The sequence below is a fragment of the Podarcis muralis genome, chromosome 10 (assembly GCF_964188315.1).
Source record: "Podarcis muralis chromosome 10, rPodMur119.hap1.1, whole genome shotgun sequence".
In the NCBI taxonomy this organism is placed as follows: domain Eukaryota; kingdom Metazoa; phylum Chordata; class Lepidosauria; order Squamata; family Lacertidae; genus Podarcis; species Podarcis muralis.
Genome location: NC_135664.1, coordinates 36,221,662 through 36,236,208, shown reverse-complemented (window position 1 = coordinate 36,236,208; position 14,547 = coordinate 36,221,662). Strand labels below are relative to the sequence as shown.

At 43.0% G+C, this 14,547-nt stretch overlaps 1 long non-coding RNA gene across 1 annotated transcript; it reads left to right on the top strand.

Moving 5' to 3' along the window:
• Nucleotides 1-293: 293 nt before the first annotated feature.
• LOC144328969 (uncharacterized) lies at nt 294-12,899 on the top strand. Its single transcript, XR_013394356.1, has 4 exons — nt 294-528; nt 3,477-3,581; nt 7,158-7,277; nt 10,277-12,899. It is a non-coding gene; the product is annotated as an uncharacterized LOC144328969 (long non-coding RNA).
• The last annotated feature ends 1,648 nt before the right edge of the window (nt 12,900-14,547 follow it).

Sequence of the window (14,547 nt, the reverse complement as noted above, 5' to 3'; positions counted from 1 at the left end):
TTTCCTTATTTATTTTTGATTTTTTTTCATTTGTAAATCTCAAAGCGGTTCCCAAAATATAAGAACCAAGAAACAGCAACAGTTTAAACATCCCAACAGCCGTAATACATAATTTCGGGAACTGCAACAGCCAGAACCAAAAATAGATCTCAGTAGCAACAATTAGGAAATGGACTTTCTCAGGCAAGTGCTGAGATTTCTGTTGGTTTTTCTTTTAATAGAACTTGGATGGGGGAGGAGGAGGAATCTTTTTTCTTTTTTAAAAATTAGGTTGGGAAGAAAAATGTGCTAAATCTGTCCAGTTCTGCATAGCTTTTAAATTAGCTCTCTGGAGCTTATTTGCAGCTCCCAGCCTCTCACTGGTGACAGATAAGCTGTCCATGAAACAGGCTTTGGAATCTCATAAAGTTCATTTCCTTAAGTAAAGCTTAGAACAGTCTCCTTCTCTCTCCCAGCACCTGCTTTTGTGAGTGAGCCGCCTCCATTCCTTTAACCTGAAGCAGTGGTCCATGCATCGTGGGTGGAAAGGTATGTTTTTAATTTGAAGGACCCTCCCTGTTTTGCTTGCATGAAGCGCTCTTTCTTTCCATGTCTTCATTCCACTCAGCATTCCAGTCATTCAGAGACTCATACTGTTTACATGGTCTGATGCCCTGCGGTTATGCTCTACTGTAAAATGAGGGATATTTTGTTTCGGCTTAAATGATCCGTCCTGGGGAATTCCCCTACCTGGATTAATGAGCTTCTGTGGACACCTGGGAAGAATTTGAAACCTGGGCTTGTTAGAACTAGTTAGGGCTCCCTGACGACCGTGCGGAACGGATTGGCACAACAGCTGCAAGCTATTTCCTTCACTCTGATCATTGTAGAAGAGAACCTGGATTGTGATTTATCACAAAGGCTGGCTAATTAAACAAACTAGCTGTACAACCTGATGTTGGTTTGTTGTGAAACTGACTAGAGTTTGTCACAAGCCACAACCTCTGTTTCCCTCACAATGGCCTGATCTGTACAACACAGTAAGTTTTTTGGGGGGTCAGACTTTCCACCTCCAGAGCCCACTTGAGCTAAGAGGTTGTGAAGTTCTGGAAAGCCAGAGTTTGCCCTGGTTGTCAATGGTGAGATGAAATTAGGAGAAACAGAAATAAAAATTTAAACCCACTGGTTAATATTGGAGTGGTGGAAATTGGCAAAGGAAAGGCTTTAAAAGGAAAATGAAAACTGACAACTAGATTATACATTATGGAATAAACAAATGAGAAGAATAAGCTTAGTCAAGGATAGTGACTTTTGCTGCCCTGTCAGTTGACCCTCTAATTCCTTTTGGCATGCAAAGCGATGAAGTAGAAAAGGGTGAGTTGACATTATCCTGTTAATCCACAGAAAAGACAGCCCATTTTTCTGGAGGTGAAACATGTGCCATCAAATTAAGGTCTCTGTTGTTTGTGCTGCCTTTCTATATGTAGCAGAAAAGGTGGTTCACTCCCTATTTTACCATGTGAGGGAAACTCCAGTTAGTTGGAAAAGCCAAGAACTAAGATCCCCTCCTAAGACTGATGTTTGATCGAAAATGTAATCTGCAGCATGTTCGTGACACTATCATTCTATATTAGTTGCGGATTTGTTCCCCAGTGTTACCACATTTCTGCTTTCTGGAGGGGATGTAGCACATCAAAAGCAGGACAAGAATAAACCAGATTGCCTATGGTATAAAATGATTTCAGCAAGAAGTTATGCGCTGATTGGAAGCAAAGCAGTGTGGCTGCCCCAAAACCTTTGGAGGCACAAACAATATTGAAATAGTATTGTGTGTAACTGTCCCAAGAGCACCAAGAGCACCAATAACCAATAATGTACAATTAAAAGGATGTCTGGATGTCTAAACCTCAGTTTGTTCTCATGGGGAGATACCATGTTTCCCCATTACATCTGAAGGCCCCTTACTCATAATACAGCTAGCATAACAAGCATGTTCAGACACCAGAAGAATTCAGAATCTTTGCTTTTGATTAACCACCATGTGCCATGTCATTTGGACCAGAAATACAGATTAATTTAATTTAAACAAGCCCAGCTTTCAAAACCATGATTTGAAATTGACTTGTTTTAAGTTAACCAGAGGTAATGCTAAAGACTCTCCTCCCTGGAAGAGAGGGGAGTGGTTGTGGGCAGGAGCCCGAGCTCCGCCCCTGGCCGGGGGCCTTAGCCCCCGCCCCTCCTCACCTGGCTGGCGCCCACGCCCACCGGAGGCAGCCAACCAGGTGTCTCCGGGGGGCGTGTTTAGCAGCTTAATGCTGCGGCTCCAGCTCCGCCTCCTCCTCAGTCGTTGTCGTCCTGCAGCGAGTCACCCACCCTCCACTCCCATTTAGCTCAGGGTCTAGGTTTTTTGGCCTTGCTATGGACCTTAGGTTGGTCGCCCCGGTTGTCTGGGGGGCCTGGTAGGAATTTTTCCATTTGGCATTAGGCTTTTTGGTTTTTTCGCCTACCTCGTAGCAATCGTCACAACTTTTGTGGTATTGGTGGGTAGGTTAGGCATTGGATTCATGTGTGTCAAGGGCTAGGTGTGGCCATCGCCTATGCTATCTACCATGGGTTATTCCGTTAAAGGAATCTGGCGGTCGTGTATTCCGTCTGATGCCTGCTTGGCGGGAGGCCATGGCACGACCCTCGGTGACATCAGGGGTGAGCCTATAGTTGGATTGGCATCAACAGGCTCCACCTACTGTTGAATAAACCCACCTCCTATAGTCATCCAATGCCTAAGCCAATACCTTTTCACTGCTGTAATCAATAAAGTTGTGGCCTTTTCTTGCCCATTAACCTTATATCATGTGTCCTTGTGTGTTTATTTCACATAGCGGGGGTCGGGCCCTCGATCCACAACCACAGTTTGTCAGTCTGGATGCTTAACCAAAAGCAGAAACAGTGTCTTCTGTATATCTCCCAGCTGTGCAGGAAGAGCAGAGTAAGTGTATTAGAGAAGCACCCAAGCCCAAAGCCTGCTGTGGCTCAATCCTGCATGACCCCATAACACAAAACCATGGTTTAGTGTGATGTATGAATGTGGCCTTTATGTCTATGCTGAAGATTAAAACTATGTCATCTCAAACTTATGTAAATAATGTTCCAGAATGCAAATTGTCGGCATTGTTGTATTTGTGAACATTAAGAAAATTTCCTCTAATTGCCTGTGAGGTACTCTATAAAAGACATTTTATGCAAGGGTTCCAGTTTCTCCTTATGAGGGGTCAACTGCAGGGTAGGCTGTTGGTTGCTAAATGATTCTGGTGAAGGAGTCCAATGACACTTTGGTCCCAACCAGACCAAAGAAAGGAAGAAACCTCATATTTTCTCTCTTTCTTTCACCTGGAGTCTCAAGATTGCTGCTGCTCCTTTGAGATTGTGAGCATCTGAGCATATCTTTGGTTTATGAAGCTTCCTGCTCATTAACAGTTCTTTATTATTATGCTTTTCAGAAGATTATCCTCAGCTGAATGAAACTGTGGCATCCAGCACCCCTACGCTTTCCCCTTGGGCTGCTGCTGAGTCCAATGGGCTTCAGTGCTATCCTCAAATGCATTGTAAATATCACTGTGGACTTCACGTTTCATTGCTCTAAAGCTTTCCTTTGCCCCAGAGAGTGCAAGCTTGAGAGCTTAGGTCTAAGCGTCCAGGTGGACATCCCCAGTGCTGCATTACATCATAACTTTGTTTCTCTCTTTCACCACCCTCCCCCTCCCCCTTATCTCTTGAATTTTCATTCAAATGAAATGTGAAGAGAACATTTGTAATCATAACATCAGCACAAACCTTACCCACCATACTCAGTTGAGCTTACTCTGAGGTAAGTATGCAAAGAAACACAGTCTTTGTCATCCGTATGGCTAGTCGATGGAAGATGAAATCACTGAGAGCTGTTCTCTCATGTTGTAGTTCCATACGTTGAAGTCCACACCCACATATGGAGGGAGGACATATATGGAGATCTCTATTGGGAATAGCTCCAACTGTGTCTTTTTTTCTCAGCCTATTTACATGCTTCTGGAAGTAGTTGAAATGTGTGTTATAAGGAGTGCATTATGAGTTTCCTGGAAGGAAGAAAACCAAAAGAGGCTTGGACAATGGGGTCAGCCTCTTTTCTTTGCCCTTAGCCCCACCCCCGGCTGGCCATCCATTGTCCTCCCTGGCCGAGGGTGGGTCAAAATCCGGCCCAAGCAGGTGGGAGGCACTCACCCAGTTGAACCTCCGCTCGGTGCCGCAAACCCCTCCCACTTGTGGGGAAGGGAGGGTGGAAATTATGAGTTTGTGGGTGCTGGGCCTCTCTAATCTCTGAATCCAGTAAGTGTTAGAATTTAATCAATGCTTGGGGTACTAAGATGTGTGTCAGACACTGCTAATCCCTAGATCCAGCAAGTGTTTAAAGCTAATTAAGCCAGATGGGTGTGTTGGGATACTGCCACGGAGACAAAGGCCATCAGGCAGGCCACGTCGTCTCCGGACAATCTCCGGTCTCCCGTTGGAACAGCATCAGTCAATTAGCGACACGAGCCTCAGACACATTGCAAGACTCATGCACGCCCTTTTCGCAGAGTTTCCACAACGGAAGATTCACCCAGGAGAGCATATTTACAGCTTTATTCAACGTTGGTCAGAACAAAGGAAAAACATGACTGCTTGCATCCATGTCGAGGAAAAACAGCCGGAACAAAAGCTATATACAAAACGGAAACTCCCAGTGAGCAGGAAGTACACAGGCATGTGACACACAACAGCCTGTTCCCTTTTTAAGGTGGAATGGAAATATCCTAACAGGGTGATGGGCTATTAAACGGGCTTGTGCTAGATGACAACTCCCTCAACGGATAAAGTCACAGGGTTAACGTTGAGAGTTGAGCAAGAAATAAAGCAGCAAGCTGGAAAGCCAGAGAGGCAGAATGTGATGTTTGAGGTCTGCTGGAATCCAAGGCTGTGGCTAGGGTAGGAACAAGACCCTTTTGGGCTGTTCATGATGTGAGTCCCTCCATCATGGGCTCAGGTTGTGTATCTGTCTGTAAATAAGCCATATATCCCAAAGAGACACCAAAATCTCTGCTGTACTTCATTCCCAGAAGGAAGCACGAACCCTGTGTAAGAACCAGGAAACCCTGGAATCTTGCACTGTTCGGAGATACTGAACCAAACTGCCCCTTGCATTGGTACTGCTGTGTAGAGGATGTGTAGATAAGGAGCATAAGGCTATCAAGGGTTACTAGTCATCAGGATAACATGCTGTGTCCAGGAGTTGAGAGACCAACATAAAAGAGGGCCTTCCTGTCTTTTTCTGTGGGCTTGCCAATGTATATGGTTGACCACTGTGAAGAACAGAGCGCTGGACTGGGTTGGTCTTGGCTCTGAATCAGTAGGGCTCTTTGGAGATTTCTTATGTAGCTATGCTTTGACTTGCAATCAAAAGTGGACGGCTTGTATTGTTTGCAGTGCTTCTACACTAGGTGTTTAGTAGTGTGAAAATGCCATGCTTCAGAATCTGCACAGTGCTGCCATCCAGTCATTGTTATCCCGTATTTTCCTTGTAATCCGTCTGTCTTTTCTCATAACACTGAAAGTTCAACTTTTCCCAGAAGACTAGCATAATCTCCACAGCTGTTTCTGCATTTAGCACCACTCTTCCAGTCTTTGAAAAAGGTGGCGTTTTGACCTAGGCTGTGACATGTCAGGTGGGAGAACTTATCACAGCTCAGCACACATTCACTATAATCTTTGCAGTGGACAACATTTTTTCACCCCATTCACTTTCCTCAGAAAATCTTTTAATTAGTGTTAAAATGCTTTCCTAGCTATCACTTGTTTTCGGTGGAAAGGTGTTATAGTGCTGTAAAACTATAATGTTACATTGCTATAATGTTAATTTACACAAAATGATTTGTTATCACCAATAACCACAGCAGGAAGGGTTGTTGTTGTTTTTTGTTTAAAAGCAATTTAAAAGAAACGAGTATTTTTTTTAAAAAAATCTTTTTTTAGCAAAAAGAAAACAGCATACATAAAAAACAAGCAAACATAGGTATACATAAAAAAGAAAAAAGGTATATTAATCTTACAACAAATATTCATAGATTGATATAGATCTTATACTATATATGAGTATCTTTGCATTTATGGCACTACAACATTAGCACAATAAAGACATTTAAAAATAAATGATGAAAAGGCTTTCCGAATAGTCACCATTTTAGTAACGCAGTTTGTGACAGTAAACAGAAAGTTATTGTTATTACCCTTAAGTCATTATGTTTAAAATTAACATTATATAGCATTATGGCGAGTTAACACTATAACACTAGACGTATAGAGGTGGAAAATATTTTAGCTCTATTTTATTTATCAACGACCTTTTATATGCCATTAACCGATAAATTAAAAGTAGATAAATAAGGCAATAAAATGGTGCCCACAACAAAAGTTATAATGAATGTGTGCTGGGCTTCAAAAGGCTGGTCAGGTGACTTGGACCTTTCATGCTCACAGCTGCTATGCCATGCCCAGTCCGTTGGTATGGATTAGTGAGATGTGCCCACACAAAAAGTGTGATATTCTCTAATAGTGTTGCAAGTCAATTTCTATCCCGCTTGTAGCTTACAATGGAAGAGCTGTGATTGGGTTCGCTCTAGAACTCTCCCATATGGAAACTGCACTGGTTAACTAACACACACTTTTCTTGTTTTAAAAGGGCTTTCAAGCAAATTGGTCAATTAAAAGCATCTGTCTTTCGTAGGAGACACTTGTTAATGATACTGGTATTTTGTCTGCTGCATATCTTTTGTAGTTGGTAAAAATTACATTTCCACTTTCCCGGATCCATCTTTAGCTGTTAAAATGTTGACAACAATGGAAAATAAATTTAGTTCCTATTATGTAAATCCCAGATAGGGTGTTTATGAAGAAGATAATGTTTTCCCATTAGTCTTGGCAAGTGTGATTTGTCACTTTTATCAGGTTCTGTGACAGCATCTTTCCTTATTTAGAAGGATAGAAAATAGTTGCCTTCACTAAAGGGAAAGAGATATAAACTCGAAGCTGCTTGCATCAAACTGTGCCACCTGGCATGTTAAATATCGGGAATAAGTTAGATACTACTTTTAGTTCTTTATGTTTCCTAGGAGCTGAAAAATCAAATCAACGTGGTTTTATATGCACTTTGAGATCCACCTTCATACCCTGTGAAAGTGATGCCTATGTCACAAATTCAATGCACAGATATTCCGTATATGAGTCTACAGGTAAGCACACCTTTATATACTGTATTCTTGGATTCTCTTCCTTTCCACTAAGAGGAGCTCCAGACAAAGATGTCTGTGTGAGAAAAAGATTAATGTGACAATATAGCCTGAATAAGGGAAAGATTCTGTTTTTGCAGCTGAAAGAGGAGGAACATTTCATCAGCCCTGCTTTATGACATGCTAGGTACAGACATCAGATTTCAGATCTTCAGTCAGCATGAGTAAGCAGCAGAATTCATATAACTCCTTACTCATGAGTCACATTTTTAATTGAGGCCAAAAAGCTGAATCCACAGAAGTCCAAATAATGTCTCTCAAGAAATTGATCTCTTTCCCCCCTCTTGGTTCTTTCGTTTTGTTTATTAACAGATATTCTTTCATTTATAATATTAACTGATGCTCATCAGATAGACTATCGTCTGTCTCTAAAGTGAACAGCAGTTTGTGGTGGTGGTGTTTTTGCAACAAACCCTGATACTTCTTTTTCATCCAAACTACTCTAAACATTTTCTGAGAGTTTGTTCTGCTGCTTTTTTTTATTGCTCGCCTATATTTCAAGAAGCACCTAACTGCATAGTTCTTTTAGTGGCCTGAAGACACAGACACATCAACCACCACTGTTTTTTAAATAGGCTTTATAGTTGGTCTGATGTGCAACTTCTCACTTTCCTGGAACTCTCTGAAGGAAGATACGGATTGATTGGGAAAGCTAAGGTCATGATTATATCAAAGCTTTGCAATGATTTGTAAAGACTACACTGTGTTAGTTAACTTTACTGTCTAGCACCCATCCCACAATGCAGTGGGTGTTCAGCTAAAGGATAAGCAAGGCCTAATTAAGACACACAGCAGTTCCATTTGTGGGGTGCATTTTGTGGAAGGTGGGCCTACCAATCCTAAATATCCAGCCTTATCCTACCTCTGATTGGCTGGCCTGCATGAGACTACCCATGCAGACAGCAAAGCACAGAGCTGGCATCCATCTCCTTTCCTCTTATGTCCACAAGAAAAGGGCATCTCTGACACTGTCAGGGGTGCCTCAGGTCCCAGCTCACAAAGGACCAACGCCAGTGTCTCTTTATATACAGAAGTCTTTATTGAAGTTCATTGTTGGTTTTACATCCGTGGCGCGCAGCCCTACGTCTGTAACTCTAGACCGTCGAAGCTCCGTCTGACTCTTCCCCTCCCATACACCAGTTTAACACCCAAGCTTTGCTCCACCTCTTCCTCTGCTCTCTTCTCCTCTGGGTCCTCCTGCCCCCTGGGGTCCCACCCTTCCTGGACTCTTCGGAGGCGGATTCCTCTGACTCCTCCCCCTGTCTCCGGCGGGCTTTGGGACCTGGCTCCCAATCCGGATTTTCTGCTGTCCCGCGCGCCTGCACATTTGAACTTGGCGCACGCGCCCAGCCGGCCACTTTCCTCCTAACGGCTACACTGCTCCTGTCACTGCTTCCCCCTTCGGGGGGGCTGGCTGGAACTGACCTCCGCTCCGCCCCTCCACTCTCTGACGGAGGCGTGGTCAGTTCTGACTCACTCTCTCTCCCTGCTGGAGAGGACGCTGGTTCTGATCTGTGGGCTTCTTCCCCCCCGCTACGCTTTGGCGGGGAAGCTGGCCCTGATCTCCAGCTGCCGCTTGGGGACTCACTGCTGGCCCCCCTTGCCCTGACCCTGGGCGCCTCTTTCTGGGAATCTTCTGATTCGCTGGAGAGACTCATGGAATCTCCCGGGTCACTGTCATACCCTCCTAAGCTCCCCTCAGATCCTTCCTCTTCGCTCTCCAACTCCTCTTTCCCCTGTGGCTCTGCCTCTGAGCCCCTGACAGACACTATCCCGGAACAGATGTGGGATGGATGGAGTTATTTATTTCTACAGTAGAACATTTACATCTAGTGGAGGCACGTCCTCACAAACCTCCAGCCCCCTCTTGTCTGCCATCTTAGTTGCTAGTCAGTGGGTGGTTCTGTCTGTCACTGGGCCCATCCTGGCTCCATCTACTGCTGGTCTCTCTGCCTTCTGCCCTACCAATCCCAATGGACACCAGCCACCACTGTTTACGTCTCACGTTTCTTCCATTATGGACCCCATCAGGGTTTTATGGAACCTGGGTCTTAGACCTAGGCACAAATTTGCTTCATCAAGGTAGTGACTTATGAGCTTGCTTTTTTATCATTACCATGTCCAAGCAGAATGTTACGAATAACACTCCATAATAAGATGACTCTTTAGGTTTCTTTTTTTTAAAGTTAGGAATCTGATCTAACGAAAATGAAAATGAAAATGCTAATGCAAATATAGATACGCAAAACAGCAGGTATCCGGAAATACAATGCCTTTTCAATTTTGCATGCATTATAATCAATTAGCAATCTTGATGTGAAAAGCAACGGAGACACACAGTAACTTTAGCTTGCTAACTGAAGTTATCAGTTTGAGGAGAATGTTCCCTTTGCTATTTGATGAGGGGTTAAAGGAGCTGAATGAAATGGGTAATTTTTCACTACTTTCTCTGCTTAGTGTAACAGCAGTTATTTGAAGCATGTTTTGCTTATGACAGCTGTGAAATCTAAATAATTATCCATAGCAAGGGAGCTTATTTCGAATATCACCAGGCCCTGATTTTAAAGATTCACACTTTGCAGCAGTTTTCAAAATATAGATTTTGCAACCATCCAGGGAGAGTTAGGGCCCCATCAGGCTGTGGGTTTTTTTGCAAGTGTATTCTGCAACATGCAATTGCCACAATAATAGTGCATTCGTGGTAGATTTATATTGGACCTGCCACACATCACTTCAACTTATTGATTGTTCTGTGATGCTTTCCAAACGTTATCATGTTTTTGCTGCCTGGAGGGACCCTCTTGTGCTATACTGCAACAAAAGTGAGACATAAAATAAATCAGAACATTTGTGGTATAAAAAGTTACAGGATTTCAGCAGGAAGCTACGGGACTTGCACTGATTGAAAACGAAGCAATACGTCCACCCCAAATGTTTTGCAGGTGCAAACAGTAGTGGAAGAAGATCAAGTATAACTGCCCCGATATCATCATCTGCACAAATCATAAAGTCTGCACAATAAAAAAGGATGACTCATACTCTGTCACTGCTGCCAGTCCATTGGGGAATGCTGGGCTTCTGAGTCAGATGTTGATTCTAGCCAGAACTGGGCAACAGGACTGCCTTTGTTCGTCTTTGATTTACAGCTTGTGATTTGTCTGGAGGAGGCAGATCACAAACCAGGGTTGAGACAACGTGCATGGTTTGGCTCACAGCAGTGCAGGAGCAAAAGAACTGGAGGAGGAACAAAGCCTCATACATTCTTATGTGAAAACAAGTTTATTGTGTGATTGCTGTGAATCAATTTCTTTTTACTTGCTGTTCACCATCCTGAAGATTCCTGGGACATCCACAAACTTGGCTGCCTCATTGCTCACTCCTGACTCCAGGTTATTTATTTATGAACAAATTAAATCACACCAGGCCAGGCAGAACATGGATCTGCTGACTTCAACCAATGTGAAATGTGACTGCTTACTCTTCCATAGTGCTTTCTGTTCTCCATACAAATACTAAGCATAAGGGGATCTATCTTCTAATCCCATGGCTGTGAAGTTTGCTCAAGAGCTTTTGTGGAGAGAATTTGTCAATACCTTTTTGGAAGCCCAAGAATATAATGAAAAATGATCTACATGCTTGTTGCAGCTCTCAAAGAACTGCAGGAAGTTGTTGAAGCAGGACTTCCTTTTACAGAAGCAATGCTAATCCCTGCTCAGCTCTGCTATATGTTTAATGAGTCTAACTTTAATAATCCTTTTCCCAATTACCTGGGACAGATGTTATACTAATGGATCTATAATTTCCTGGCTCCCCTCTGGATCCTTTTACAAATGATGTTATGTTTGTTACCTTCCAACCTGCTGGTAAAGAGTCTGATTATGTTGACAAATTGCATATTGTATTACAAAACAACACAATTCTTTAAAAATCTAGTACAGGTTATGGTGCATGTCACTGAGACCCAGGTGTCTGTTAATTTTTAATTTGTCAGCCCTTTGTTACCTTCATTAGAGTTTGATCTTCAAGTTTCCTGGCCTGCAACACATGTCAAATCTATGGAACCATCAATTGCTGTTAATATATATTTTTTATTTCATTGGACTCAGGGCCATCTTTGGCATATAAGATAGTAACAATACACCCCAAACAAACTTGTAGCTGTCATGAAGTAGTGATCCTGTGAGCAAGTATCACTGGGTGGGGCCCCTCAGGTAGCTGGTAACAATTAGTCCCCAAAGTGGGAGCATGTGATGGCGCTGGCTGGTTGCCAGCATTCCCCAGCCCCTATAAATCTTCAAGTTAACCTGCTGGGGGAGGGAGAGAACATGCCGTGTTTTATATTTGCTGTTTGATGTCCTGTAGCTGGTGCCAGAGAAGAAGAAGAATAATAAAGCCTGGTAACCCATTTGGTGCCTGCGTGTGATTGATTAGTAGCTTGGAGTGAGGATTCGGGAAAGCGACCCGCTCCTTGACAGTAGCTCTTGATCTTTTTGTGTGGCAGTGCCTACACATTAGTAAAAGGTAAAGATAAAGGTACCCCTGACCGTAAGGTCCAGTCGTGGATAACTCTGGGGTTGCGGCGCTCATCTCGCTCTATAGACTGAGGGAGTCGGTGTTTGTTCACAGACAGTTTTTCTGGGTCATGTGGCCAGCATGACTAAGCCGCTTCTGGCAAACCAGAGCAGCGCACGGAAACACCGTTTACCTTGCCACCGGAGCAGTACCTATTTATCTACTTGCACTTTTTGGCGTGTTTTCGAACTGCTAGGTTGGCAGTAGCTGAGACCGAACAATGGGAGCTCACCCCGTTGCGGGGATTTGAACCATTGACCTTCCGATCGGCAATCCCTAGGCTCAGTGGTTTAGACCACAGCGCCACCCGCTGCCTACCTATTACCCATTGTTTCTTGCTTGCTTTGTCTCTTTGCAGCAAAGACATAAACCTAATACCAAACAAAACAAAAAAGCCGACCCAGATAGAAAACACTACTTGTGGCTTCTCTGGTTACCAGAACACATTAAAGGTTGAGGAGATCTGGCCTTCAAGGAAACAGCTCTGAGCATGCTCATGATGCAGAGCTGTAGTTAAAGGCTTTCAGGTATCAGTAATCTGGCATAGCGATAGCTGGAAAGTCCTTATAACAACAGAAGGAGTGGAAGTCTTCCTAGTAGGAGATGAAAAGCCAGCTGTCTAACAGTCAATAATTCTAATATTCAAACAACACTCACATGTTGTTGTTGTTTTTCTCCCCAGAGACAGTAAGTGGGAAAACTTTACTATTCTTTTGTATTAGTATCAGCTGAGTGGCATGGAGAGTTGATTGCCCGGAGAACAGAAGATTGCCAAAAATGCCTCCTCTGAGCTGATTTAGAAAAAATGCTTGATATTCTCGTTGGGAAGGTTGTGCTCCAGTAGCCCTAGCAGAAGAACTTCTCCAGGTTGCAATATCTGACTATTGTTTCGTGGTCTAATTCAATTGAGGTTTAAATAAACACCTAAATTTCCCAAAACAATCAATGCACTATATGAATCAAGAGTAAACATGACCTTAAAATCAGTGGGCTGTATTCGGGACGCGGGTGGCGCTGTGGGTAAAAGCCTCAGCGCCTAGGGCTTGCTGATTGAAAGGTCGGCGGTTCGAATCCCCGCGGTGGGGTGCGCTCCCGTTGTTCGGTCCCAGCGCCTGCCAACCTAGCAGTTCGAAAGCACCTCCGGGTGCAAGTAGATAAATAGGGACCGCTTACTGGCGGGAAGGTAAACAGCGTTTCCGTGTGCTGCGCTGGCTCGCCAGATGCGGCTTTGTCACGCTGGCCACGTGACCCAGAAGTGTCTGCGGACAGCGCTGGCCCCCGGCCTCTTGAGTGAGATGGGCGCACAACCCTAGAGTCTGTCAAGACTGGCCCGTACGGGCAGGGGTACCTTTACCTTTACCTTATTCAATATAGTTCTAAAGTGGAATGTTCTTCCTTTCTCTCCTCCTTGTGTACCCCTTAAATGTGGTCTGGGGTTCTCCCAACCCTCCAGAGCAGATTTGGGGGTGGAATAGGGAGAAGTATGGAAAATTCCCTTGTTCTAGCGTTAACCCTTGTACTAGTGCAAACTATTAATTGAATGCCACCCATGATAATTCAACAAATTTCATACATTTAAATATGATTTTCATATTTATTTTCTTTTTTTAAATCAAAATTACCTATATGGGCTTAATAAAAACATTGACTGTTTAGAGGTAATTTTGATTTTTTGATAACTAAATAAATGTGGAAATCATATTTGAATGTGCAAGATCCATGTGATTATAATCATTTCAATCTACACTCTGTAGGCATCAACCTTAAGCCTTTGCTCCCCAGATCTTGTGCCTGGTGTTGGGACATAGCTTGCACCACTCCAGCCATGCTACTGTTTCCATAATTATTTGGGGAAAACCATGTACTTTAAATGTATGGTGTGTATGCAGTGATTTAATTGGCATGTTAGGATTGTGGCCATCTAAGAACCTAACTCAGAGTTACTGAAATTAATGGGGCTAAGTTAATAATGTCCATTAATTTCAATGAGTCGACTCTGAGTAGCGCTAAAGTTGGAAACAACCCCTAGTTTCCTTTTTCATTATTCCCAAACATTTTAACATAATCTCATTGCATTTAAACTCAATATCTTAGGCTGGTTTTGTTTGCAAAATGGAGTTAAAAGTAAAATTGGAGAAGTGGGAAATCAAATCTACCATTAAAATCAACGAATTGTTGTGTCTGCAGACCTTTGGTATGCAGCTGAATGAATGAATTGACCTTGATATGTTTTATGGCAATTTGTTTAGTTCCAAAAATAGGAACTAAATAGGAACACAAATGTAATATTTAGGATGTTGATATAGATGCCAACAGTTGGTTTTTTTTAAAAGCAAGTTACCATTTTTACTTTTTCATAGCAGACATACTCTTCTTTTTGCTTCTGTGTTAAAGAAAAGCCTTCTGTTGTTTGTGCTACTAAATGTCATGGATTAAAATACTTAAAATGTTTTGCCTGTGTATCCCTAAAAACCAGGAATGTAGCATAGAAATGCTTTCATGATCAGATAACTACCTTCAAAAGGATGAGAGCTGAAACTGCTGGGAATACGCTCTGCTAACATGACTGTCTAATGACCCAATTTCAGCCACTTTGTGACAGGGAATTATTAATGGCCTGGGATAATTTCCCCCTCAAAGC